At 42.1% G+C, this 23796-nt stretch overlaps 1 long non-coding RNA gene across 3 annotated transcripts in view; it reads right to left on the bottom strand.

The window, feature by feature from the left end:
• Nucleotides 1-15007: 15007 nt before the first annotated feature.
• LOC103692584 (uncharacterized) overlaps nt 15008-23796 on the bottom strand; it is a 44659-nt gene continuing 35870 nt past the window's right edge. For all 3 annotated transcript variants that reach the window (XR_010065136.1, XR_010065137.1, XR_005502903.2), the window contains 3 exons: nt 17976-18047; nt 17533-17619; nt 15008-15593 (listed from right to left, as the gene is read on the bottom strand). This is a non-coding gene — a long non-coding RNA (uncharacterized LOC103692584). The remainder of the gene's footprint in view (nt 15594-17532; nt 17620-17975; nt 18048-23796) is intronic.

Raw genomic sequence — 23796 nt, 5'->3', positions numbered from 1 at the left:
TCAGCTATCTCTCTAGTACCATGGCTTCCTGTGTTCCCACCCCCCCCATGACAATAATAGACTACACCCCTGAAAATGTTAAGCCAGTCCCAATTAAAAATTTTCCTCTGTAAGAGTTGTCATGGTCATGATGTCTGTTCATAACAATAGAACATTGACTACGACACTGGTAATATGTTTGATCTTAAACAACTGTAAACTCAACCAGGCATGATGTTACTAGAACATCCAGGTGAGATGATGTTGGGGCTACAAGGTCACAGAGAACCCCAACCAACAGATACCTGTAAGGTCTCATGGGGAGGTCTCTGTTTTCTTTACTGTCCTCTTTCCGTCTATCTTACTGATTTTTATTCTCCCCATGAACAGAGTGTAAAAATACATTGCCTTTACTTCTAAGTCATCCTTAGTTTTCTCTTTAAGGCCTGAGTTTATGGGACAAGGTTTCTTGCTAGAATCTTCACCTTTGGTATATTTCTACTCTCTGGACTCTTGGGCCCTGAAGAATAAAATAAGAACCAGGTTCTCAGAGACTCTCGAAGAGAAGAAATGAAGTCCGTGAACTCAGTGAATATTTTTATCAACCCAAAGTCAAACTGATTCAAATCAACGCTGGCCCACTAAATTATCAGAGCATCTTCAAGAGAGAAAGCTCCCAGTACTGGGGACAAAAGTTGAAACTTGAGCTTTTAATCTCATTTCAGATGAAAGCAATGTGGACTGGGAGTCAGAGGCAGGAGGATCTCTAGGTTGTGTTAAGTCTGGGCTGTACATTGAGAGCCTTTCTCAAAAGAAGAGCCATAAGGAAGTGACATGGAAACAAGCTGTCATCTCAGGGGATGTCACTTTATATGATTTGGTGATTTAATCCTATGAAAAGAAACTCAGATATGGGGTGACAATCTAATGGCAGAACTTTGTCCAGCACAGACAAATAGAAGGACAGGAAGGAGGGAGGGAGAAGGGCCAAAGATGAGCGATACTACAGGCATTCAAATGTTAAGAATGCTATCCCTAAGAACAGGAGGAAAGCTAGCTGTCCCACACTGTAGCAGTGCTTACAGTTTACAGCAGTTCAGAAACTGGAGATGATTGTCCCTGTGTTGCTGTACAGAAAGGACTGGAACAGTAGCAAAGACAGTGGCTGCGCCCATTTCATGGGTGCTTTAGAGCAAGACATCTTCTGAAGAGGTTTCCAAATAAAAATGTCCAAGTGGTACCTCTGAGCTTAAAATTTCATAGCTTACATAAAATCAGATTTTTCTTATTTCCAAATGAAGTTTTGAAGGTTTTCAAGTTGTTCCTCTAGAGGGTGCCCAAGTGCTTGAATATTCTGACAGTGAACCTCTCCAAATGAAGTTTTGAAGGTTTTCAAGTTGTTCCTCTAGAGGGTGCCCAAGTGCTTGAATATTCTGACAGTGAACCTCTCCAAATGAAGTTTTGAAGGTTTTCAAGTTATTCCTCTAGAGGGTGCCCAAGTGCTTCAATAATCTGACAGTGAACCTCCCCAGGCATCTCACCAGTGGTCAAAGTTTAATATGGGAACAGTTAGTTATTTTTACACAGTTCTTTTTGCTTGTGTGTGTGAGTTGTCCCTTGTCGAGAACAGCTTTCTGTTTTCCTCCATGAGGAGTGTTGCTCATTTGTGAGCCTTCATTAACTCAAAGTGAAATGGTTAAAAATATTTATCCTGTTAGAATAGGCTACATCATTTTCACAACTCCTTAAAAATGACAACAACGATAACAAAACTCTGGCTTTTGAGAAGACGTATACTAATTCACATTGTTTACCTACCTGTAGTGCTATATGAACACTACTTAAAAGGCAAAATAAACTTGGTTTATATTTTAAAAAAAAGGTTTCAGAGCTGCAGAGGAACAGCCTTGAAAGATGCTACTGACATGGAGACTCCAGGCTCAGCCTCAGCCCATGAAGAAGATAACAGAACACAGAAATCTTGCTGTTCCTGTTAGCGCTGTGGCAGTGCACACCTACCCTCCTGATGCTTGGGGAACTGAGACAGGAGAGCCTGGAGTTTGAGGCTACAAAGGGAGGCACTGTGCTTTCTCATTACCAAGCCTATTATAGCACAAATCAGCGCAACTCAGAAATCGGTCTCTCCCACTCTTGCAGTTGCAAAGGGAAATGGGATGTAGCTTTGGACAGTTCTCAAGTTCCAACTGAGTCTCCCCTCTCCAGCTCTGAGCCCAGTCTCGCCAGTTTGTTGGATGTGAATTCTATGATCCCAAATTAATGTGCAAAATCGTTTTTCCTATAATTCAGCTTTTCATCAAAGCCACTAAGAACCAGAAGCTAAACAAAAAGCCACGGCTTCTTAAGAACTTTTTACTTCTTTTGTTTTCAAGGGCCCAGGTCACCATCAAGGAGACTAAAGCTGGGGTAGGAAGAGCATGAGACGGTCTCAGAGGTATTGGGACTGTACTGGGAAGATCTTTTCAGATACCCCTGGAATGCTCTGAACTCACAGGCAGGGGATTCAGAGGTGGGACTCATTATCCTACTAGGTAGATGTGGAAATGGCACTTCCAAGTCCTATTTGGGGATGGCTTGCCCAGGGAGCTTGGCTCAGTGGTGTGTAGAATGAATGCCAACATTAACAATAATTCTGGTGCAAGTGCAAATGTCTGCATCAAGTTCTCAAAAAATCCTTTTATGGTCCATCTGTTTGGACACACCCTGGTTCCAAACCTTGTTTTGCCTCAGGATCCACATTCTTAGAAGCTTGCTAGCTTGCTGAAGACTTGGCCTGCTTCTGCCTTCTGTTCTGCAACACTGACTGGATGCTAAGATTCATTCTTAGGCACTGTGACATTTGAGCCTTTGCAAAATATATTATGTTTATTTATGTCCCCCTCTCTTTGTGTGTGTGTGTGTGTGTGTGTGTGTGTGTGTGTGTGTGTGCACTTGTGCACATGAATTCCACTGTGCATGTGTGGCATCAGTGGATAACTTTTGGGAGGAGTTCTGTCCTTTGGACCTGATTCCAGAGATCACACTCAAGTCACCAAACTTGGTAGCAAGTTTCTTTACCTGTTGAGATGGATGGTCCAGTCTGAGCTTTCACTGAACCCTTAGCCCCTCTTTCCCCATCAGCCACAAGAAAGCAATCTCTGCAGGGTTAATTTTGGTCCTACATGACTTTCTTAGGTCCCAACAGCTAAACATTTTAATTAGAATTCAACATAGTAACTAAATTGCTAAATTTAATAGGAATTACAGAATGTAGGCTTTTCTGATTCTGTATTGCTTTCCATATTCTTAATTAACAGTTTTCTATTCAATAGAACAGTTATCATTTGGACATGTTTGGTTTCCTTAAGATACATTTTTAGGAAGATTTTACGAAGTTTGGATGTTTAATTTGCTCCTCAAATACCAAGTTTCAAACTAGGAAGTGAGTGTTCTATGAACTTCAAATGAGAACTCGGTCAATAGATTTTTTTTAAAAAATGCTTTTGAGTCATTTGAAAGCTGTTTCTACCTCCTTCTTTGCAGGTCTCAGAATTCCTGGGAGGCCTTTTGTTTTCCTAATGAGAAAGCAGACTGTGGTGGAGCAGTGGATGTACTGACACTGTCTCTGCTCTGGCTGTGCCTTCCATGCAGATGCCTGAAGCCTTGGAGGGGCTGAATGGTAGAGTTTTCTTGTATCTTCCAGAGGAGAAGAAAATACCGTCCAGAATCTTTGTGACAAGCACTCGCTTGCGATTGAGCAAGTGTCATGTTGCCTGTCATCTGAAAGGCAGCAGAGAAGCATCATCATTGTGTCCCCACTCTAAAAACAAAATGCAAGTCTCTGGGCATGCTGGTGGCATCCCACACTCCCCCTGACCTGCTGGCTCATCCTGCTGCATAGGACATCATCTGCACTTGGAACTCCTCAGTCTCCACCAATGGTTCTTCAAGTCTCAAGTCATGTACATTTTCAGATCATTGAGCTCCTCTGCAGGATACTGGTGCTACTAAGGCTGGAGACGGTAAGACATGTGCACATCCAGTGTATCCTCAAAGGCTTCAGTCCTTCGTGAGTTTTAGGTTTCCTTCATGGTTCTCATCTTTCTTGCTATCCTCTATGACCGGAGATCTACTCAGACTGCTGTTCTAAGTGGTCTTCAATGAGGTTCAGGCTCAAAACAAGAACCAAGGATAGTGACTGATGGTGCTGGAGGATAGCAAACATCCAATAGTCAGCAACATAGAAACTTCACAGGACTCTGTGGACTGTGTGGATGACAGTGCACATCCTTTAAATCTAATCTCCAGGTTTCGGTGACTTCTGTTTGCTACAGTGAATGGTGTGAGCCTTGTCTAGTTCACTACCAGGCAAAGATGGAGTTCTTAGAACTCCCTTTGAAAACATTTATACATGTGTAGAAATCAGGAAGTAAAGACTGAGTGTTTTGAAAGACATGAGTCCTGCCAATGGAACTATGCAAGCCCAGTGTTAACATCCTCCATGATGTTCTCCTTTCCTTCATGTTTATCTTTGCCTTCCTTTGAAGAATGACCTACAGCAAGTAACTTGCCTTCCAAAGCCTCTGACTTACAGATCCATAAAGAAAACTATGAATTTCAGATTTCAAGTACTAATATTAGTCAGAGTTCTTCAAAGAAATGAAAGAAATAGAACCAATTGTATATGTCTCTCTCTGTATGTGTGTTCTGTATACACAGTCATATGATGCACAATGTTTTTTTCAATAGTGTCTTTCACACTCAAGCTACAAAACTGCCTAGGAACAGTTTTCTCAGTCTGTATTCCAGCCCTTGACTTACATGTGGCTCTCTCTGTGTGTCTAATTGTAAAGCCAGTGTTATGTTTGAAAGAAATCTCAAAACAGTAGAGCTCACAGTTGAGATCTAGTCAGCCTGAGAGCCTGAGAGTTAAAAATATCACTGACAGATCAATCCCCCAAATCAAGCTAGGAATCAACCTTCACCTATATTCCTCTTTCTATTCAGCCAGCCACTGGCCAGATGTCACACATACATACACACATACACACATACATAAACACACACACACACACACACACACACACACACACACACACACACACACACACAGGAGCAGTTATGTCCTTTAGTCCACCAGTGTGGATGCTAAGCTCTTTAGAACACTCTTCCAGATATGGTAAGGCATACTATTTAATCATCTCCTGGGCATCGCATGCCTGACCAAGTTGACGTGCAATTACTAATCACATGATGTTCCCCAAATACAATGGCCTCAAGAACAGGAACTGAAAATTAGCCAAGCTTTATGTCTCAGTTCTAAAGCTGAGGGTATCAATATGTTTTCTGTTAAGAAATCCTAGACTGTGTATAAACTAAACTTGTACTGAGATGCTGATGCTACAATTAGAAGTGGGAAAAAATCACTTTTGAACTACAAAATGAGGATTCCAATTTACTAAGCCAGTCTGATGGTCTAACTGCAGAAGTAGAGACAGAAAGGCAACCATCCAGTCATATGTCTGAAACACAGAACACAGTAGAACTGCTACCTCTCTCTGTCCAATACTGGAAACAAACAAATAAACAGACAAAACTGGTGACTTGAATATGTGGCGACTGAAAGCACGCAGCCCAGAAGTGTAATTGATAAGATATGAAGTTCTAAGAATGTAAGACTCAGCTCTGGTCTCTTTCTTGTGACAAGTCCATCTTTAAGGAGGGATTACTCACCTCCGTAAGCCACCTGTCAGGCAGACAAACTTCCCTGCACCTGAGATCAGGGTATGCCCTTCTTAAATGTTTGCCCTAAGCAAAAGTCCGGGGCTTCATACTGGCTGTCTCACATTACTGGGATGCATATCCTAGGGTTTGAGGGGTTGTCATTGAGGAAGTGATGTAGACAGAGCTTGTTCATCAGAAACTAGACTGTCCACACACCTCTCTGAGAATCCTCTCACGATGCACTACTGAGTTGGGGTGGAAACTAGCAAGATAAAGGCAGAGGGGTCTGGGGTGTGGATCTCGAATGTTCTCTGGTATCTATTAAAGTCAGCAGAGTCTGGACACCAGGTACTCATGTAGTGACAAGCTAGAGACAATTACATAGAAATAGTGCCACAGAGGCTTTTGTTATAAGGGGAACATGAAAACAGAAAGGATATAAAAACATTTGGAAAGTAAACACAGTGGAAACAACATCAGAGCCTGCATATCCTTCTCATTCCCCCAACCACATGGGATGAGATGATATAAGATGAAGATGCCACTTTGGGAGGCAGCGTTGAGGATGCTACTGGCCTGCAGTTTACAGCTTGAAAGAAAACTAGAGGAGTTTCATACCCACTCCATCGATGCTCTGCAGAGTTTAGCAGTGGGGTGGATAGTACTGCTGTGGGAAATGAGCCTGCAGGCTTCATAAGTAAATTCTGCTTGCTTTATTTTGCTAGAAAACCCTCCGCACTCCAGTCCCCAAGCAAAGAAACATAAACAGATAATCCAAACTTTTTAATAAAATCGGTTCTTCCTCTCCCTCTCTCTCTCTCTCTCTCTCTCTCTCTCTCTCTCTCTCTCTCTCTCTCTCTCTCTTCTTTTGTTGGAGGCTAGATTTTTTTCAGTGATGCACAAACTTTTCCTGAGTAGCCTATAGATCAGCCTGGTTTCAAAGTCAAGTGATTTGCCTACGTACCTCTGTCTCCAGAGTGCTGGGATTAAAGGTGTGTTACCGTTTCTTGTTCTCTGACACTTTTCATTGTTGTCAAAAGATAAAATAGAATTCATTTTTATTTATTTTTTGAGTGAAATGTTGCTGCCTACCAAAATTTGATTGCCTTTCTAAGTAGTTTATCGGTAAGTCTACAATGAAATAAAAATGAATTACTGAGAATGGGAAAGCTACAGATGCCTTTCCTAGGTTTTGCTTTGATGTTCTACTGGAAATACAATTGTGGTGATGAGAGAACTTACTGGGGCATCCTTTATGCAGACAGGAAAACCCTAGAAGATCTCAGGGAATTCTGTTTCTTGTAGTGTTCAGGAAGGAGAGGTGTCTTACTATCTTTAGTGTGATGTTTTCTACCATTTTGTACAAGGAGCTTTCCTACATGTTGTATTTTGGTTCTCAACTTGGAGCATATTTTTACTTAGCATTTGTCCTTGGCAAATAATGTTTTGTTATTCCTTTTAGTCTCAACCTTATATCATAGGATTGTAAGCCTTGTGCCTGACACTTAAAAATGAACATGAAACTCTACTTCTTTTTTAACATTTGTTCCAAAACGTAATAATAATTGGTGAATTCCATAGTATGCACTATGCTCCAGAACTCTTTGCTAAGTGGTTTCCTATTTAATATCCCAAAGCACTATTTAAATTTGGCATACAGACAAAAGAACAGGTTTACAGAGATAACAATACTTGGTTGGCTCACATGGTATAAAAGGAACCAGAATTCTTACTTCCCTTTGATTCATAACCCAGGTCCTAACACTTTTGTGAGCTACATTTTAAAAGGACAAATTTTGCATTTTTGCCATATATTTGTAAGTGTGTGCTCCTCCAAATTACTGGCAGTATTTCATTATTTCTGCCCAAGAGGATGTTGTCTGATTCCTGGCAGATGTAGTGGCTGGTGTTTGCAGTATGATAGGATTTGGACTCCAAAACTTATGATCACACAGCAAGTTCTTTTAACCTGGAAACCATGTGTCTAGCCACCAGATCTGTAGTTTATAAACAAGTGAATATAGATTTAAACATGGACACTAAGAGAGGAGAAACACACACGCAAGCATGAAAGGCATGCGAGAAGGAGAGGCAGATATGGGGAAGTGAGCTGTGTAAACCAAAGACAGAAGTGAGCGGGGCCAAGAACAGATGATTTGAAAAACCTTTAATTAATTTATTAATGCGTTAATTGATACATTATCATATTCTGTATGCATATGCATATATGTGTTAGTGTGCATATGGAGGACAGAGGACAATGAGTGAGGAGGTCATCCTCCTACCACATGGGTTTTAGTAATAGAACTTGGATCTCCATGGTTGATGACAAGTTCCTTATCCCCCGTTTTGAAATTACATTTATTTGTGTGTGTGTGTGTGTGTGTGTGTGTGTGTGTGTGTGTGTGTAGAGGGGGAGGAATTGTGAGAGTAGATGTGGTAGAAATTATTTAATCCCAACCCAGGTTTCCTCCCCTGCCTCTGACCACTTAGTTCCCAGATAAAAGACACCCACAAGCTTCATATTTACATTAAGCCTTAATCAGCACAGGAGGTGGGCAGCCATGGACCCTCTGGCTGTTATGTGTGTTTCCCTGATAATAATCCCACTATATAATTTGCTGTGTTTCATCTGGGCTGCTCTTAACTCCAATTAGCCAACCCACCTGACCCATGGCGGCTTCCTCCTCCCTTCACTTTCTTTATTACTCATGGTTCTTCTTGGATGACTGAAGTCCTGGGATGCTAAACCCTGCCTGTGCCCAGCTGTTGACTGTTGGAATCCTTATTCACTTATCAGAAATAATTTGGGGACACAAGTTTCCATAGTATCACTTGGGTCTACATGTGGACTCTCTTGTCTCTGGGACAATCAGGCCATGGAGGCCTGCAGTTAGCATTACAATACAGAGCAACAGACCAAACCTCAAAGCATGGAGGTCAGGGCCATCTGGTAGGAGTCAGGTTTCTGGGTAGGTCCCAGGTAGTGAACTGATTATGTCAGGCTTGGCGACACAAGAACCTTTACCCATTGAGCTATCTTCCTGGTTCATGAAAAACCTTTTACAGGCTAGTTTGGTCATGTGGCTCTGCATATGTGAGCTTGCATGTGTGCAGGGCAGAGGACAACCTTGGGGTTTACTCTTCAGGTGCCATCCACCAGTTTTTATAAAATGGGAGTTTTCATTTGACTAGGAATATTAATCTGTCTTAATACCCAGCCCGGCTAGCTGGGTAGGGAGGATATGGAGTCTCTTTCCCCCCCCCCGCTCCCCAGCAAAGGTCTGTGCCATCAAACCAGGTTTCTTTATTGTTGTTGTTATTTTAATTGGCTTCTTGTGTCTGGGCTGAAGTTTATCATCTGAGTTTCTGGCTCCATGGCTTTCCGTGTAAGCAGGAGAGGACAGAAGAAAATGTCTGTGATTGATGTGTGTATGTATATGATTGTCCTTGAGTCTAGTATAAAAGTGAACCAGAATGTTGCTCTCTGGCTCAGTCTTGCTTGGTCACACTCAAGGTTTAAGAGGAACTTCTTGAAGGTTTAGTTATCCAACAAAGACTGTATAATTCTCTAAAGTCCCTGACTCTTACATCTGAGATTACTAAGAATTTACTTCCTTTCATTTTTCCCATTTTAGGCACAGACTGAATTATGAAGCTGAAATGTGGAATACATTATTAATACTAAAATTATTAAGTGTTTTTAAGTTAATTAGTGCACGGGCCAAACTATTGGAAAAGACTGGATCTGGTGCAAATATTGAGAGTTTTCCCTTGCTTGTGATAGCCCAAAGGTAGGCAGCCAATCCACAGAGGGCAGCATTTCTCTGGCTATTCAGGGCCATGGGTCACTCTGTCTGCTTAGCCATTCTCTAGGGATTAGGGTTGACACTATTTTTCTTTAATTTAGAGAAATGTCATCAGGCGACTGCTCCTAGCTTGCCAGCTGCAGGGCACCCTAGGGTGGTTCGGTCACTCTCAGCACACTGAGATACAGAGGAGGCAACTTCCTCAAGCAGAGGATCCCGGTGCTCTGTCTCCCAAATAAGCTGCGAACCTGAGGACGTGGACTTCATGGTCATTTTCTCATGAGAAAGTAATTTTGTTTATAGCTTAATTAGATAGCAGCACCTCTAACACGTCTAAGAGTTGGACTGCTGACAGATGTCACAGTCTCCAAGGAGGTTTGGGTCACTTTGATCCAAGATGTGCTATTGCTAGAGAAATAGCAGCTGGTGAGAACTAGAAATGGTGGGAAAGTTTTATCCTGCTTTGCATTTAAAAGAAGCTGAAACTGAATAAACTGTGCATTGGCTGACTGGGCTGTGTAACCTGTGTCCAGGGTAATGCGACACTCAATTGGGACCTCAATGTACCAGACTGTAACAGTGAATTAATTAAACAACTTTGGCTCCTTAGTACAGTCATGGCTCCTGCCCAAGAGTTCTCTGGTTTTGAGAATGAAAGACATATTTCTAATTCTCCTGACAGCTAGCATACATCTCCCTTCCACCCAGCATCCCAGGTTTCACACCTTTAAATCTATGTTTTATCTTTGCTGCCCTGTTACCTTCTGGGAAACACCCCACTCCCCCAATAGGGTCCTATTCCCTTCTACCTACATTATAGGCTGCTTTCTCTCCTGTAGCTCTTAAATCTGATCCTTCTAACTCTGGATCATGGTGACTCTCTTCATCCTCTCCTCCCAACCCCATGAACTGTCTTTCTGTCTTTCTGCTCAGCCATTGGCTATGGCAACTCTTTATTATCAGTTGAAGCCCTCAGGGGCACTCAGGTAACTTCTGTCCCTGTAAGCCAGCCCCAGCCACATGTTGTCCCTGTGAGAGCTGCCTTGGTCACACTGTCTGTCCGCAGCAGTAAAACCTTAAGTAAGTCAGAAGTTGATACCAAATCCTGGGTATTACTGATAATCCTGACCATACTTCTGTTTGAAAGAACGTGATTTTTGGGACTTTGGATTTGGAAAGCCAGAAAATGGTTTGAGTGGGGCCCAATGAGCTATCCTGGCAGGAAGACTTTGTGGCTGTGAGTGAATTTAACTGCATAGACCTGGCCCAGGAGTCTTAAGGGGAGAATAATTTCAGTGTGTAGCCTGGAGATTGTTTTTGTGGTGTTTTGGTGAAGAATGTGGCTGCTTTTTGCCCCTGTCTGAAGAGTCTGCCTGAGGCTAAGGTGAAGACGCAGATTCATTGCAGAGACAAAGGAAGTCTCAGGAAATCCCAGCAGAGACTTTGTTCTCTGGTTAAGTCTCAGGAGGAGAATTTTGGGCAAGTGCAGCGAGATTAGTAAAGAGACAATATATAATATATTTTTCGCGTATTAAAGGGACACCCACAAGTGAAACGGAGTCATGTCTGGACCCAGCACAGAGGCCCTAGCAGATGCTGAGCAGATGCCAATGCCCACATGTACTCAAGACAGATAAAAACTATGCCTGTGTGAAATCTTCTATACGCCCATATACAGATGTTCACAGCAGCACAGTTCTTTCATGACAGCCTTCGGTCTAGCAGTCCATCCACTGACAAATAGCAAAGTAAAATGTTTGGTGATATATGGAAAAGGGCTCGGTGATATAAATTATTATAAAACGATGAGGAGAAACTGGGACAAGGGCATGAACATGAGATCACGATGTATACTGACTTTTTAAAAACACATATATTCAAAGACATGAAACTGTGACCAGGACAAATGTCCTGTTCTGATTGAATGCAAAGATTATAAAATTATGATGCTTGCCTGATTGAGGTTACAGGGACCTTGTCACTATAGCAACCACCTTTACTTGGATGGACCCCATAGAATAAGGAATTACTTCAGTGAGGAAGTTGTGCTCAGTGGTTTGAATAAATCTTGTCCCCACGGAAACTTGCGGTAAAAAGTGTGATTCTTCCGTTCGGTGCCACAAGAGCAGGCAGTGTTGTCTTTTGGATCTGTGCCCATTTGCCCTTTTGTCTTTCTGCCATGTTAGGGTGCAATGTGAGTCCTTCACCAGATATAGCCACCCATCTTGGTTACCCGGCTCCCAGAACTTGGAGGTGAACAAAAATCTTTCCTTTATTAATATTACTATTAATTATTATTTATTATTCTTATAGGGAAAGACAATGGGTTGAGAAATTATGAATAAGCTCTGCTGTTAACAGAAGTGTCAGACTTTCAGCAGCTCAGAAACAAAGACGACAATGCACACACACACACACACACACACACACACACACACACATGTCAGCCTCGAGTCCTGTGGAGCCACTTGCTGGGAGAGGCAGGGACATGAGGCAGGAGTCTGCCCCTCTCTGATGGCCACCTAGCTTGTGGCTCCCATCGAGTGCCTGACACATCTGGTTGACAAGGACACAGAGAATCATGGGATGGTGGAGTGATTATGTCGACAACTGCTGGGGACTCTGTGAGTGTCCCAGGCTTCCAGCAAGAAACAGCAAGGGCTTTTAAATATTTTTAAAATGTGCTTTTATTGTTTCAAAAAATAGCAAGAGAGGTACAGTGTTTTTAAAGTCAATAAACAAAGCTACGCCAGGTGGCGCCACCCTTGAACCTAGAGAGCTAAGTCAGAAAGCTCGCTACATACAGGCAAGCTGGGGCTGGAAAACAAAACCCTGCTGAAAAAAAATGTAATAAGAACAGAAAAAAGTAATAAAAATGGGGAAAATATTGCTGTAAAAAGCTTATAATTACTAAAAAAAGTAATAAAAAGAGGAAAATATTGTTGCAAAAAAAACTTATAATTGCTAAATAAGAGCAAACAGAGAAATTACTCCAAAATGTACTATCTGGGCTAACGACCAGGGAATATAGTATTTCTGCAGTTGCAAAATCTCTCACAGCCATGTTCATTCATTTCCTACCACAAAACTGAGACTACTCTGTAGGTAATGCGCTGTTATCTACATCAAAACATCCAATGTTATACATGAAGAGCAGCTCAAAAACTTCCCTATGTTCATGTTGCACTCCCTGATCTGTTGGAGCGACTGTGGGTGTCTGATGTGTCTCCTCACCATAGAACAGTATTTCCCCACATTAAAGCCAGAAATATTGTGGAAACGACTCCAAAAAACCTCTTTGGACCTTCTCTCATCCACAGTACGAAAAGAAGGCCACTTGCAAAAAATGGCAACAGTGTGAGTCCTGAAAGGTCAAAGGAGGAGGAAGAATGGAGGGTTTGCAAGCCACTCACTTCAAGAAATGCTAGAGGACTCAGGTACACACTCACAGTATGTCAAAAATGTTGTCTTGAGGAAAAAATACACAACGGATAACATATTACTTGACAAATCCACGCCAGAACGACTGAAGCTACGTTGTAAAAATTGGAGTCGAGGAAGTTTGCTAATTGTGTATATAATATATGGAAATTATATGATGCTTCCCCTTCGCTCCCCATCATGAGCTTGTTTTCGGTGGAAGGGACAGTGTCTGTGAATGTCACCCATGTTCCCGTGTCCCCTTTGATCTTCTTTTCTGACACCTACAGTGATGGGTGATGGAGGGAGTAACCGTAGCCAACAATTAATTATTCTTTACAAGATGAGCGCCAACGTGAGCCCAATTAAAGAATTTCCGGGGCTGGAGAGATGGCTCAGTGGTTAAGAGCACCGACTGCTCTTCCAAAGGTCCTGAGTTCAATTCCCAGCAACCACATGGTGGCTCACAACCATCTATGGGATCTGGTGTGTACTTGTATACATAAATATATAAATAAATAAATCTTTAAAGAATTTCCGGACACCTCTTCCTTTCTAAAACCAGTACATTTAATGAATTGAAGCCCCCGGCCTGTCACTCAGGCTTTTGTTCCCGTGCACGCTTACAGAAGTAACCACTGCCCTTCTCTCCCCTTCTGGAAATACCAATTGTCACCCTTTAAATGCTCCGTGTCCTCCTGATCCCTGGAAGTTTAACTTAGAGGCTTTTACAGCTTTTTCCTTGAGATGACACCATCTGGAAAGGTGTTTCTGGGAACAAACATGACTGCGGGGCATTTTAAGCAACAGAACACTGTTCCCATATGCAAGGCATAGTGCTTGCAAGAATGAAGCAAATGCTCAACTTCAGCCTGGACTCGGAAAGAGGGGTCTTGATGGACTCAAAGCTTGAATTCTTCGGACCCTGCTACATCCATCCATGGACCCTTTCTCCATCATAACATGAATAATAAACAAAGGGTTTCAAACACCACAACATTCCAACATCTTGTCAAAAGTGATTATGTGAAAGGTCACAACTGTGGCATGTGACACCTATGGGTTCCAACAGGAACGTACTTCACCACACAAGACTCAGACACCTCACCCCATTCAAGCTTAAGATCCCATCTGACAGATGTGTGAAGAAAGGTTTCAGTCATGAACAGCTGTGGAAACTGCAAACATGAGGCTTGGGAAGGACATGACTGTTCAAGGGGCAGCATGCAGAAGAGATTTTATGATAATCTCTCCCTGGTTGTGTTAAGGGCTATTGAAATCTAACATGTGATAAAATTTCACACACACACACACACACACACACACACACACACACAGACAAAGACACACATACACACACAGGCACACATACACATAGATGCACACACAGGCACACACACACAGACACACAGACACACACACACACACACAGACACACACACAGACACACACACAGACACACACAGACATAGACACACACACACACACACACACACACACACACACGCACACACACACACACAAAATGAGATCTAACATAATTTCCAAAATGTCAATAGGTGACTTTATTTCACAGATAACAACTTCCGATTTAGAACAACCAGCTCTATGGTTCTACAATGGAGGCTCCTTGGGCGAGGCTGGATGAAGATTGCGTAGTTTTCCTGAACCAGTGCTACATTATTTTTTTAATATTAAGGGCTTTTTTTTTTCAGTTGGTTGTTTTTGTTTTGTGTTTTGTTTTGTGTGTCAGACTGGATTGAAACCTCTAGACAGTCTGATCCTGTGGTTTAATTTTCCTACACATCTAAACACAGTTAAACCTCAGGGATGGCTACCTTGAAATTCTGTTGCAAAGTTGCAAAGCTCCCATGATCTTTAAGGTAAGAATGGATTCCATCAGCTGATAAACAGGACCCGGGGCTTGGACCCAGCAAGGGACGATGTGGGATTTTTTATCTCTCTTTTTTTTTTAATTTTTCATTAGATAATTTTTTTATAAATAGCTTTTTGTATTAAATTTTCTTTTTTTAAATTTTTTATTAGATATATTTCTTTACTTACATTTCAGATGTTATTCCCCTTCCCGCCTTCCTGTCCATCAGCACCCATTCCCTCTCCTTCCCCTCCCCCAACTTTTTGTCTTTTTAATTGAAAATAGTTTCTTTGCTCACAGGATACACCCCAAGGAGATTTTCCACTTCCTGGAATCCAATAGGAGGGAAGTGTGAATCTTCCTGGGAAGGGGAAATGGAATCCAAAGGAATTTTGTAAACATCTGATTTGCTAGGGGCTTCTTTAAAATGTGTGCCATGTTAAGTTTGAACCCTCGCACTGCATGGAAAACTGGCTTATGAGGTGCACCTAGGTAGTGGGGACACCAGCTCAGGCTTAAAGAGCAACAGAGCAAATGGGTAGCATCCCAGGATGGCTCACAAATGAGCCCCCACCCACAAGAATGAGAGCCTACTGCACATGACAGGTGCACATGTCAAAGCCTGATTTGCCAGAGGCTGAGAGTGACATGTTTACCTGGTGGCCGGATGGTTAGCATTTTAAGGAGAATCCATGTGTTGCCAAACAAAGCAACATTCCTACCTTTATTCTTGTCAGGTTTGTATCCCCCGCCTCCCAAGATATCTTCGAGATCCTTGTCTGATCAACCTACAGAAAAACCACACACTTCAGTGGCCAAAAGAAAAAATCTCAGCAGCAAACATTTGGATTAGTCAAAGTTGTCCATGACACGTGAGTGTTCTTCATGGAACTGAGAGTGTGGTTCAGTGGCACAGCAGATGTAAGGTCTCAGAACCACACCTTGTGCTCATACTAAGGATCGATGGGGAGGGGGAGAAGGAGTGGGGTGGGCAGGAGGTTGAGGGAAATGAACAAGGAAGAAAGGGCGTAGGCAAAATTTCAACCGGCCCCTCAGACAGCTCACTGCCGATGTATATGTTCTGTAGAACGGCCAATCATCTTGAGTGTTTGTTTGACCACAGAGAGAAGAAATACAATCCTATAATTAAGTTCAGATGAGACGCCATCCCTCTGCCTCGATGGCAGCTCTCTGAGGCTCTGACTCTATAGAAGACTCTGCTTCTTAACTGAACCAAGGAGATTAATGTCTTTCTGCAAAAATAAGTCTCAACTTTCTCACGATCTGCAACACAATCACAGATGACTAATACAAGAAGCAGAATCATTATTAACCATAGTTCAGTGATTAAGTACACATCTTCCTGAATGTCCTATGCTCTGTGTGCAAAGTGTGCTTAAAGCCGTCCCGCTCTATTCCAGAGGACAGAGGGGTGATTTGATAAGCCCCTGGCGTCACTGTTCCTTCTCTTACTTGGCTTTGTCTGCTTTGTGTCACGAGACCACTTTTGCCAGGCAGAATGAATGTCATACCAACTGGATGACTTGGGAAGCATTTCTTAAAACTGAATGAAATGAATCTGTCAGTCCAGGACAGCCACTGATGGTGCTTGTCGACAAGATTTCGGGTGAAGCCTATGTAAGCTACCGTGAGTCTTTTCCAGTGGTATGGGTGGTGTTAGCAGCAAGTTAGATTTTTTTTTTATTATACCACGCAGCATTACACTGAACTTTTATAAATCATAAGAGAACAAGGTTTTCCAAAGACTAACCTGCAATGCTAGAAAACAACAAATGGGCACAAGTCCATTGAACGGGTGTTGTAGTTCAAACGTGAAATGTCCCTATAGGCTCATGTGCTGGGACTCTTGAGGCCTGCTTTTGGAAATACATCACTGGAAGGTGACATCTGGGTTTTACTAGCCCACTTCCTGTCTCTGTCTCTCTGCTTCCTGTGTGTGGCTACAACTCGAGCAGCAGAGTCATATCGGGGCCTCATTGCTTCTAAAATGATAAGCTGAAAGAATCCTTCCTCTTCTCTTCGCTTGCTAGGTACTTGGTCAGGGCAACCAGAACAGTAATGAAAGGAGAACTAAGTGAGGAAAGGTACTAAACACTTTTTAAAATGTATTATTCATTTATATGTCTGTTTTAAACACTTTTGAATTTAATTGTATTCAAGTGTGTGTGTGTGTGTGTGTGTGTGTCTGTGTGTGTGTGTGTGTGTGTGTGTGTGTGTGTGTGTGTGTGTAGGTCAGAGGACAGCTTTCAAGCTGCATATCTCAATATGAGAATCCAGGTATCTCCTAGCAAGATTGACATTCTAGAAATTTCTAAGAAGTATAAAATAATGCCACTCTCTGACAAATTGTTTTTCTCTCGACACACAGACTCATACATTGTGCTATTTATGTTAGTATGTATTGGTTTAGTATTATCATTTTATATGAACAATACTGACGTTTAAAAAAATTAAATATATAGATGATAGACAGAGGTAGATATGACACACACAGACAATAGTTACTGAGATTCCCAATAATTCGGAGAATCCCAAGACCAAAATATATCAGTACTACTGTTGTGTGGTTCTCCTGCAGCTCAATGTGGCCCAGATCTGGCCCAAATCTACAGTACACTGGACGTCTCAGAACGCCATTGCAGGTATAAGACAAACCGTACCAGGAACTATAGCACTGGCCTGTGATGTTGAGCATCTAGAACTTACCTCCTCCTTCTCCTGTACTTTGCTTTTTGGGGCCATCTAGATCATTCTGATCATCCAAGGCATCTTCCAAGTCAAACCTATCAAGTTCTGGGGACCACAGAACAAAAGAGATAATCACTGCTGTACTGGGTTGTTTTTATGTCGGCATGACCTAGAGCCATCTACAAGGAGGGAACCGTGTTTAGGAAAAGGCCTCCATAAGCTCAGGCTGTTAGGCATTTTCTCAGTGATCGATCAGTGGGGAAGGACACGGTACACCGTGGAAGGTTCCATCCCTACATTGGTGGTCATAAGGCAAATAAAATAAACCCTTTCTTTTCTATGTTGGTTTTGATCATGATGTTTAATTATCACCGTAGAAAAACAAACTAGGATACCCACTGAAACAGGTAGCTGATGTGGAAAATCCTTCCTTCCTTTTTTCCTCTGAGAGCTTGTCTTACCCATAGGATTTGATGGTGCTCTAGTTGTTCCTGGCCTTCTCGTTGTAGTAGTGGTGATGTGGTCCCCTCTCTCTGACAGTAGGAGGAAAAAGAGCAATAAAAAATAAATACTAATAAAATGTATACCTACATCATAGTTTAAGGAAGTCACACCGTGAATAGACCATCGTTAATACTTATTAAAGCTCCTATACAACCGCATGACTACCCGGAAAAAGATGGCAAAGAGATGGAACAGGTTTAAGTGAGGTAGATTCTAACCATTCTTCATAGGTTGGGGACCGAGAGACCCACATCTCACCACTTGACCAGAGCTAAAACATGAGTCCAGATCTGCTGCACACATGGAGTAGGGAATTCTAGATGATCCCTGAAACCTTTGAGCTATGGTTTCCTCCAATGTTAATGCAAGAACTGAACAGCAGATTACGATGCCCAGAGATGAATGAGCTGGTGTTGTCTGTAATGTGCAGAGAACTGTTTTATAAGCTAGCATTTATGTGATGTACAGAGAACTGCTTTACAAACTGAAAGTGGTTAAAGAAGCAAATTTGACCATCATGCTATACCATACATTAAAGTCAACTAAAAGTGGATCAAAGAGCTAAAAAGCTAGTTTCTAAACACTCAGCAGAAAACATTTTGGAAAAAATATATATCCGGTTCCTGTCAGCCTGCACTTCTTTGCTTCATCCATCTTATCTAGTTTGGTGGCTGTATATGTATGGGCCACATGTGGAGCCACATGTAGGCTCTGAATGACCGTTCCTTCAGACTCTGCTCTAAACTTTGCCTCCCTATCCCCTTCTAAGGGTACTTTTGTTCCCCTTTTAAAGAAGGAGTGGAGCATCTGCATTTTGGTCTTCCTTCTTGAGTTTCATGTGATCTACGGCGATGCACTCTTTTAATCACAGCACTCCGAGGAACAGAGGCAAGAGGATCTCTGAACTTGAAAACAGCCTGGTCCACAGAGTGAGTTCCAGGACAGCCAAGAGAAACCCTGCATTAAAGAAACAACAACAAAAACAAAAAGAGAAAGAAATGAAAAGAAAAAAACAACAAGGATTTCCAAACAACTCACTTGCACCGTCACAGAACAACATACAAATGGGTGTTGTAGTCAAACGTGAAATGACCCGACAGGCCAATTGTTGGGAATACGTCACTGGAAGGTGACATGTACTTCCTGTCTCTGTCTCTGTGCTTCCTGCGTGTCACTCCAACGTGGGCAGTGGGGTCACATGGGGCCCAGTTTAAGAGTAAAGGAGAACTACTCTAGGATTTTGTAAGTGATGGATTGGATACTGCCTTGTCATCACTATTACATGTCGATGCTACTGAACTCATTTCAGCAGTGTCTCAGAAAGCAAAGTATTTAAAGCAGAGGTAAGGGAAATTACTATAAACATAAAGTAAACCTAAAAGTTTAAAACCAAGAAGATCCAAATAAAGACACACACCAGAAAACACACCACACTGGCAACATCAGCTCCCACACTCTCTATGGTCAATGAAAGCCTATAGAAGTCCCACTGATTGTTTCTTTCCAGAAATAGTCAAATTTGATCTAAACTTTTTGGGGAAGGCAGAACCTGAGATTGTCTTTTTAAACCTTAAAAAGAATAAAGTGGGATGAATCACTCTACCTAATATTTCATAGTTAACATTTATCAAAGAAGTGGCAGACAGATAGATACAGGCAACAGAATAGAATGAAGAGCTCAAAAGACCTCAGATCTGCTCAAGTGATTTTTCTTATACATATGCAAAGCAACTCAAGGGAGGAAGAAATCTTTTCAGCAAAAGGTGCTGGAATAATTAAACTTCTAAAACAAAAAGCAATGGGTTTCATTTCATATAAAACTAACTGCAAATTGATAGGTTCTATTTGCTTAAATATTAAACCATTAAATTTTCAGAAGGAAGTGTTTCAGAATTGAATGCTTAGTAAAGACTTCAGATATTCGACACAACAGAAACACGGCCCATAAGAGGAAAAGTTGTTACGAAGCTGGAAAGAGCAGACCACCTGGTGCACAGCCACAATCCAGGAAGCTGAGATGGGAGGACCTGGCATTTGAGATCCAGCTAGGACTGCTTGCCAAGATAGTAAGATTCAGTCTCAAAAGAGGGAGGAAGAGGAAGAAGTGGCATAGTAATAGGATGTGCAGAAAGTAGGGAGGACAAAGAATTCTAGACAAGAAAACCATCAGGAAGCTTTAATGGAACTAAGGTTCTTATGGGCTGGTGGCGTAGCTCAGAAGCAAGCATGCATTTACTTAGAGGTCCTAGGTTTTCCTCAGAAAAAACAGGGAAAAACAAGGGGGAGGAGAGGAAAGAAAGGAAATCTGGAGTTGGCTTTTTGAGAAAAAAAAACAAAATTCAAAACTTGTTCTAAGGACTCAAAATTATAAATGGGAGAGGAGGCATTGCAACTAATACTAAATAGGTACAAAGGAAACTACAATGGACAATGTATTCCAACAAATCAGACACGCTAGAGGAAATGGATAGAGTTCTAGAAGCACACAAACTATTAAGGTGATTATGAAAAATCAAAATATAAATGGATGGATGATAATTAGAATAATTAATAACCTCCCAACAAAGAAATATCCAGGTAAGAGAAGGTTATTAAAATGAATTCAAAGAAAAGTTAAAGCTAATCCTTCTCAAATCCTTGCAGATCTGAAGAGGAGGAAAGAATTCCAAATTCACTTCATGAGAACAGCATGACCCTCACGCGAAGCCAGAGGAGAATGGCAAAAACAAGCAAAACTACATGAATAGAGGCAAAAATCAAGGAAACATTACATTAGCAATGAAAATGAACAGCATATTTAAAAGATTGCACAAATCAAAACTGGATTTATGCCCGGGACACAGGATTGCTCAAAATAAATTAAATCATTAAACATTAAAAGTATGAAGCATAAAAGCCATGTGATCATGTCAGTAGGTATAGAAAGAGAAATTGACAAAATTTAACATCTTTTTGATGATAATTCCACATATCAGCCATAGAAGCTGGAGTGGTTAGCGCGAGTTGTCAACTCAATGAGTTCTAGAACCTCCTGAGAGAGAGGCCTCCAGCAATATGGTAGGAGATCATCTTGACTCGGTAAACTGTGTTGAAAAGAAGCACCTTTGGCAGATGACATGGTTCTTCGGTCTGAGATCCTAGCCTGTACACAGGTGATGGAGTGAGCTGAGTGTATGCCATCATCACTCAAACTGGGCAAAAATAACTTTCCCTTAAGCGACTTCCACCCTGGCGCTTTCTTACAGCAACTAGAAAAGTAACGAAGATGAAAGCGATGTCACCCAACGGAATGAAGACCACACAGGATGAGGCACCAGGGTACATAGTCAAGGGGGAAACACTGAAAGATTTCCTTCTAACCTGAGGAACAAGACAACCGTGTCCAATCTACCAATTCTATGCAATGCAGTACCAGCAGTCCTAGCAAGAATGAGGAAAGGATATTGAAACGGTCTGTAGGTGACAGGACTGTATGCACAGAAGATCCATGAGAACCAAGTGTGGTGGTGCCCACCTATGAACCCAGAATCTGACAGGCAGACTCAGGAGTAGGAGGACTTGGAAGGGCAGCCTGAATTATATAACAAATTTCAAATGAGCCTGGGCTACAGATACGGAAAAATAGACAAACTGAAAGAGGAAACACTGGCATATTCATGGTTTTGAAGATGAACGAAGTAGTCATAAGCCAAAGAATGTATATGGCAAAAGGAGAGAAATAACTCCCCCGCAGAGCCTCCAAGAGGAATGCTGCCACACAGGCACTAGTGCTTTGCGCCACTGAACTATCCCTGCAGCCTCCCTTGATCATATCTGCTGCCAATAACGAAACTTGGAATTTAAGACAGTTTTCCAAAAACTTGCTGGTGGCTGTGATATGAGCAGTTTTTCAATATCTAGGTGGTTTTTTAAATCATTGTTTTACTCATCATTTATTTGCTTATTTGTTTTTGGACAAGAGATCTTGCTGTTGTAACCCTGAGTAGCCTGGAACTTGCAATACATAACAGGATTATCCTCAAACTTTTGGTATTCTCCCCACCTCTGCCTCCACAGTGCTGGGATTACAGGTGGTGCCACCCTGTATGACTGACTGAACGCTTTGTTCAATGAGATAGGTGGCAACAGGAATCGGGGTGATTCTGTAATATATTACATTGTGCATTGGTTGGGATATCAGTGTTTCCAAGTGACCAGTGCACAGCGCTAGCAAACTGTGAATGATCCATTCAAAGAATAGGAGAGTCCAATGGAAGAGCTGGAGGAAGGACTGAAGGACCAGAAGAGGTCACGGACTCCAAAGGACCATGAACAGAGTCAACTAACCTGGACCCTTGGAGCTCTCAGGGTCTGAACCGCCAACCAGGGAGCATGCACATCTGGCCCTAGGTCCGCACACATATGTAGCGGATATGCAGCTTGGGCACGTTGGCTCCAAACAACTGGACCAGGGGCTGTCCCTAAAGCTGTTGCCTGCCTGTGAATCCTGTTTCCCTGGCTGGGCTACCTTACTAGCCTCAGTGGAAGAGGATGAATCCAGCCCCAAAGAGGCTAGATGTGCCAGCTAGGTGAGGGGGGGTGGGGAGCGGGGACGGATACCCTGGGGGCTCCACCCTCGCTGAGGAGAAGGGGCGAGATAGAGGGAGAGACTGTGTAAGGGAGCAGGGAAACTGGCAGCAATTTGGACAAAAAGGGAGTAAATAAATAAATAAGAAAATACTAAAGAAAAAAAGCACATTGAGTTCTTTCCCCATTTTCTCCTACACATTTGCATGAGTCTGGATTTTCTCCGCATGTTGTACTGAACCTCAGGAACTTATAACTGCTCAGTCCAGATGCAAATATTAAAAATCCAGGAGGAGTGGTAACACATATCTGTAGTCCCAGCACAGGGGTCGGGGGGTGGGGAGGTAGAGGCAGGTAGACAGATCTCTGTGAATTTCAGGCCAGTCTGGTCTGTCTAGTAAAGTGTGGTCTACATAGTGATTCCTAGGTCTGTCTCACAGTAACACACACACACACACACACACACACACACACACACACACACAGACACACACACACATACACACATACACACAAACACACACACATATACACACACAGACATACACACACACATATACACACACAGACATACACACACACACATACAAACACACAAACATACACACACAGAGGCGCACACAGACAGACATGCACACACACACACACAAACACACACACACACAAACACACACACAAAGAATCCAGATGCATTCTATTGAAGCCAAACATTACAGAAAACTATAAAATAGTGTCATTCATTACTCTAAATTATGTTTTCACCTTATAAGCACAGTTATTTCTCATAAAAACCCACCACATATGTCAATGCATACGGCTTTTTATTTTCCTCGGATTAATATCAGTTTTTAGTTCTAAGTTCTCAGATGAGAAGTATTTATAGATGTGACCCACATACACAAACTCTCCCGAGATCTTCAAAAACTTAGAGAATTTCAAGAAAACGTCTGAATATCTTCGTTGAAGACTTCTCCTTAGGCCTCAGGTTGCCCAACTCTGCTCGTCTATGAATGGCTCATGTTTAACCTGGGAGCTATGGGGATCGGCTGGGGCTTAAGTCAAGTTCAGCTCACCCCTTCTGCCTCCTGTACCTGGATTCTGGCAGCCATCGTCACCCAAAGCAATAGGGAAGTGGAAATGCATGGCTTTCACGTAAGGCACAGTGACCAACCAGATGGGATTCTGTTGAATTAAATCTAACATTCACATGGG

This window comes from Rattus norvegicus, chromosome 3, assembly GCF_036323735.1.
Source record: "Rattus norvegicus strain BN/NHsdMcwi chromosome 3, GRCr8, whole genome shotgun sequence".
NCBI classification, from domain to species: domain Eukaryota; kingdom Metazoa; phylum Chordata; class Mammalia; order Rodentia; family Muridae; genus Rattus; species Rattus norvegicus.
The sequence above is the reverse complement of the archived record's forward strand: the minus strand, read 5'-3'. Positions and strand labels throughout refer to the sequence as shown.